Below are 6,003 nucleotides of genomic sequence, written 5' to 3'. Positions count from 1 at the left end.
TTCTAGGTTCGCAAGGAATAACGTCTGTGTTAGATAAGGAAGGAGCATCTTCTTGCGTCCTCTCTTCAGTTTGTGGCTCTTGAACTTCATCAAGTTCAAACTTTCTCCCACTCTATCTTCTAGAAATAAACTCATTTTCTAAGAAGACGGCCTCACGAGCCACAAACACTTTGTTCTCGTGACGGATGAAGAAGTAAAAGCCATATGTTTCCTTTGGATAACCTACAAATGTACACCTTTGAGACCTTGGGGCTAGCTTATTGGCTGTCTTAACCTTGACATGAGCATCACAACACCAAATCTTAAGGTAAGACAAATTAGGGACCTTCCCTTTCCACATCTCATATGGAGTCTTCTCGGTTGCTTTAGTCGGGCTACGATTGAGTGAGTGAACGGCCGATTAAAGAGCAAATCCCCAAAAAGAGTCTCGTAAATCAGATTGACTCATCATTGATCGAACCATATCAAGTAAGGTTCGATTTCTCCTCTCGGCAACACCACTTAGTTGTGGTGTACCAGGTGGAGTGAGTTGTGACACAATGCCGCATCCCTTTAAGTGTGAATCAAATTCATTACTAAGATATTCACCACCACGATCGGATCGTAGTGCTTTAATCTTCTTGTTCAATTGGTTCTCTACTTCGTTTTTAAATTCCTTGAATTTATCAAAAACTTCACTTTTATACTTGATTAAGTAGACATACCCATATCTACTTAAGTCATCGGTAAAAGTGACGAAGTAGTCATAATTTCCTCTAGCGGTGCTAGTCATGGGTCCACATACATCGGTATATATTAGACCCAACAAATCACTTACTCTTGTGCCTTTGCCACTAAAGGGAGCACGAGTCATTTTGCCAAGGAGACAAGATTCGCATATCCCATATGATTCATAATCATATGGTTTGATAATTCCAGTCGATACTAGTCTTTTAACGCGTTTGTCGTTTATGTGACCTAATCGACGATGCCAAATGTAAGATTCATTTAGATCACTTGTTTTGAGTCTTTTTGATTGTATGCTATAGATATTTTTGCTTGAGTTAGAAGTTTCAAGAACATAAATACCATTAATTGAAGTGCCTTGGCCTATGGCAAAGTCATTTCTAGAAATTACACGACAATTGTTCTTAATAGCAAAAGAAAAACCTTCCATGTCTAACATGGCAACGGAAATGATGTTCTTAGATAAAGACGGTACAAAATAACAATTATGTAATTACAACTCAAAACCATTAGCTAAAACAAGTACATAAGAGCCTCTTGAAGTGGCGGCTACCCTAGCTCCATTTCCTAGAGGGAGATCCACATCACCCTTGTTTAGCTTTTCCATGTTTCTTAGCCCCTTTAAATGATTACAAAGGTGAGAACCACAACCGGTATCCAATACCCATGTTGAGGTGGAAGTAAAATTTATATCGATAACATAGATTTCGGAAGAGGTATTACCTACTGGAGTGATGAGTCCAGTTTGAATATCTCGTAAATACTTGGGGTAATTGCGCTTCCAATTGCCTAGGTGTAATACTCCGTATTTATAAGTCTTGGGGTACTCTATCGAGTAGCCCTTACTCTGTCGAGTAAGGGTAAGTTGCGAAATAAAATAGTTTCTGACCTGTTGGGTATTCGATCGAGTAGCTGGGGCACTCGATCGAGTAAGGGGGTACTCGATCGAGTACCTTGGGTACTCGATCGAGTGTCCGGTTTTACGGGGAGTTTTCTCGGGTTTTGTTAATTATGCGATTAAGGTATTTAAGTTCCGTCGTCATTATTCTAAACCACTTTTACAAAACCTAAATTCCTGTTTAAGAGAGAAAGCAACAAGTTCATCTTCCTAATCGCATTCTTAGCAATTCCCGGAGTTCAGACGGTCAGTTCTTGTCGTTGTTTATATCGTTGGGTTCCTTGCGTCGAGGGTAAGATCTATGTACCATTTTTATTGTTTTTCCTTTGATTTGTTTAAACCCTAATTTAGAGATTTGGGGTTTTTTATGTGTAGTATGTGATTGGTAGCCTCTATGTGTTGTATGATAGGAGGAGGGTTCATAGAAGAGGCTTTTTGACTCGGCGGTAGAGAGACCGTCGATTGTGTGCATACCGGTAGAATTTCCTACTCGGTATTAGTCCCATAATGGGATGTTGATTGATGTATTGTATTTGGTTGTTTGATTTAATAGTTGTGTTGTGATTGTGGTTGTGATCGTTGTTGATGGTTCGCGAGGCGTGGCCTCGGCTGAGTGGGGTCACTTGCGGGAGTGACTTCACGCCCTAGTTTCGCCTTCCATGGAACTCGCCACGAAGGGATGTGCACATTAATGAACAGGTTATCGCTCACTATGTGGAGCGGGGATTTGGTGGGTACGGCTGCGGTCCCCCATCGGCGGTGGTCCAAAGTGGACGATCGGATTGAGATGATGGGAATTGGTTGGTTGTGTGTGTGTGTGTACGATTAAGTTTGTCTGTTTATCTTATTGTCGTTATACATATTGATTGTGTGATTAGTCGACCCGTGTTGTTTTGTAAACCTGCGGTGATCCATTTGGGGATGGTGAGCAGATATTGAGCAGGTATTGAGATGAGTACTGGGATAGGTGGGATGCCACGACATGATGATAGGAGTCTTCCGCTTGTAGCCTTTAGTTTATTTACATTTCGATTAGAACATCAGTTTGGAATCATGTATCGTACTTTTGGTTTGGTTTTGAGGATTGTAACTATTCGTTAAACTATTTATATTAAACATTGTTTCTTCATTGTTGTTTGATTATCATTGCCTCGGGTAACCGAGATGGTAATGTCTTCATACCTGAGTAGTCCTGGTAAGGCACTTGGAGTATGGGGGTGTTACAAATGGTATCAGAGCGACGATCCTGAAACCTGTAACCAATGAACCTAATGAACATAGAGAGTCAATTAAAATGAACCCGGGGTAAAAGTTGTAGGAGCTAGTGCAAAGGCTTGGGAGACGTCCTAAAGTCGCAGGGGTCGCCCTACAACTTTGAACCGGTCACATGGGGGAAGTGTTTGTCGAGTCGTATGTGTGTTTGGTTAACTTGTGTAAGAATGTGGTGAAATGTGTTAATTGTTGGGTGTTTAAGTAGAAAGTTGAGCATGTGAAAAAAAAATGGTGATATGTGGGAACTTGTTGATGAAGATGATAATATGTTAGATGATTTACAATGTGGCATTTAATAACCTGATGAAACGATCTCGTAGATAGTAGAAAGATGCGTAGCATGTTTATTATGATAGAATGTGGTTTATAAGTTTAGCATGTTAGCATATGACGTAACATGCGGGTAGCTTTTATGTATTAGCGTGACTCGATCGAGTGGGACTGACTCGATCGGGTGGGTTTTTAACGATTTTGAGTCCAGAATCGCGTTTTTGGGTACTCGATCGAGTAACTAGGGGTACTCGATCGAGTAGGGGGTCACTCGATCGAGTAGCCTAGATACTCGATCGAGTAGGTAAGAGATCGAAGGTCTGTTAGGGTCGATGTTTGGGTACTCGATCGAGTATGTTGGGCACTCGATCGAGTAGCCCGTTACTCGATCGAGTGGGTCTGGGAACTCGATCGAGTAGGTTCTGGGGGTCGTGTCTTCGTGTTTTGAAGTTTAGTACGTATGTTCATATCTACCCTTTCTTATATATGTATAGTTTCAAGATGCCGCCCAAGAGAACTGCTTTGTATGCGAGAGCTGAGCTTATGACCGTGGATGACATCGTTAAGATGTTAGAGCACCAGGATGCTCTTACTGAGACCCTAAAGAAAGTGAATGAGGACAAGAATAAGGATAAGGAGAAGGAGGTTGATCATTCAAAAATCGGCCTCTATATTGCGAGGTTTAACCCGAAAGAATACAAGGGAGTTGGGGAGCCTAATCTTCTTGATAGTTGGCTGAGAGAGATGGAGAACATATTAGACTTGGTTCATTGTCCTGATGAGATGAGAGTGGAACAGGCTGCGTTCTATCTGAGGGAGGCAGCAGGCAAGTGGTGGGATTCAGTGAAGGTGAGTGCTAAGGAGATATATACAAACCAGGGCTTACCTGCTATACCTTGGGAGGAGTTTCGTAGGGCTGTGAGGAAGGAGTTTGTACCGGAACATGTGAGGAGTAAGATGAGAGAAGAGTTTGATGGTTTTAAGATGACTGCTGAGATGTCTGTGGCTGAGTACTACAGGCTGTTCAATGAGAAGTCTAGGTATGCTGAGGATATGGGTTTGAGTGAGGAGAATCTGGCATTGAGGTTTGAGAGGGGGTTGACCCCTAAGATTATGGATAAGTTACCCGTGGGGATCCTTACTGATGTTAAGGAAGCTTATGAGAGGGCTGGGAGAGCGGAGAGGTTGGTGGAGATGGCTCGGAGAGGTTAGGTGGTGAGAAGAGGAAGTTCGAGAGCGAGGGTGGTGGCCAATCGAATCACAAGAAAGGCAACCACAATCGGTCTAAGGGATTTTCTTCTGGTCCGGGTTTAGTGTTTGGGGCTTCCTTTGGGCGTGGCCGTGGAAGTGTGAGTAATAGTTGGGGAGTTACCTGCTATAGCTGTGGTGGTGTAGGCCACAAGAGACATGAGTGCACAAGTGCACCGGGATCTTTCCGGAGACTGCGCGAGTTTCGCGAGCAAATGCACCGGCCGGGATCATGGCCGAACCGGGAAGTCGAGTTACAGTGGAGGCAACCGCAACGGCGGTAATTCTTATCAGAAACCACCAGCGAACAACAACAACAATCAAGGGTCGGGTGCTAAGCCGACCACCTCGCCTAGTATCTTGTCCGGAGGTGGGCGGAAGACCGATGGGCAAGTTATTCATGATGGAGAAGAAAGCAGTTGAGGAAGATGCGCACGTTATCACTGGTACATTCCTTGTTAATGGTATTCCTACATTTGTTTTGTTTCATTCGGGGGCTTCTCAGTCGTTTGTGTCTTCGAGTCATGTCAAACAGTTGGGTTTGAGAGTATATGAGTCTGTTAGTGAGCAAGTTTTCTTACCTTCGGGTGAGTCTGTATCGTGTGGGAGATTGTTCAGAGATGTATCTTTGATAGTTGGGCAAGTTGATTTCCCTGTAGACTTGCTAGAGTTTCCTTTTAACGGTTTTGAGATGATAGTTTGGATGGATTGGTTAGGAAAGTATAAAGCTAAGATAGACTGTCATCCAAAGAAAGTGTCCTTAAGAGGTCCTAAGGGTGTTAGTGTGTCTTATCGTGGGTTTCTAGTCAAACCCAAAGTTAAGTTGATTGCAGCTGTTACCTTGAAGTCTTATCTGAGGAAGGGATGTCCTTTGATCTTGTGCCACGTGAGAGATGACCGGATAGAGAGTCCGACGGTTGATGAGATACCAGTGGTGGGAGAGTTTGCGGATGTTTTTCCAGAGGAGATTCCGGGGTTGCCACCGAAGAGGGAGATAGACTTCACTGTTGAGTTGAAGCCGGGGACGGGGCCAATCTCTAAGGCACCGTGCCGTATGGGTCCTAAGGAGATGGAGGAGCTTAGGAAGCGGTTGGATGATTTAATAGAGAAGGGTACATTAGACCAAGTGTATCGCCTTGGGGAGCACCAGTTCTTTTCGTGAAGAAGAAAGATGGGAGTTTAAGGTTGTGCATAGATTACGGAGTGAACCGTGTGACGATAAAGAACAAGTACCCTTTGCCAAGGATAGATGACCTGTTTGATCGGTTGAGTGGTGCAACAGTCTTTTCTAAGATTGATTTGAGGTCGGGGTACCATCAGGTGAAGATTAGAGAGGTGGACATACCAAAGACAGCTTTCACGTCGAGGTATGGCCATTATGAGTATGTGGTGATGCCGTTTGGGTTGTCTAATGCGCCGGCGTGTTTATGGATTTGATGAACAGAATCTTGACGTTTTTGGACCAGTTTGTAGTGGTATTCATCGATGACATCTTAGTCTACTCTAAGACTAAGGAGGAGCATGAGGAGCATTTGAGAATCGTGTTGCAGACTTTGAGGGATCATGAGTTGTATGCTAAGCTGTCCAAG

Source organism: Silene latifolia, chromosome X (assembly GCF_048544455.1).
Source record: "Silene latifolia isolate original U9 population chromosome X, ASM4854445v1, whole genome shotgun sequence".
NCBI lineage: Eukaryota > Viridiplantae > Streptophyta > Magnoliopsida > Caryophyllales > Caryophyllaceae > Silene > Silene latifolia.
This window is presented reverse-complemented; position numbering follows the sequence as displayed.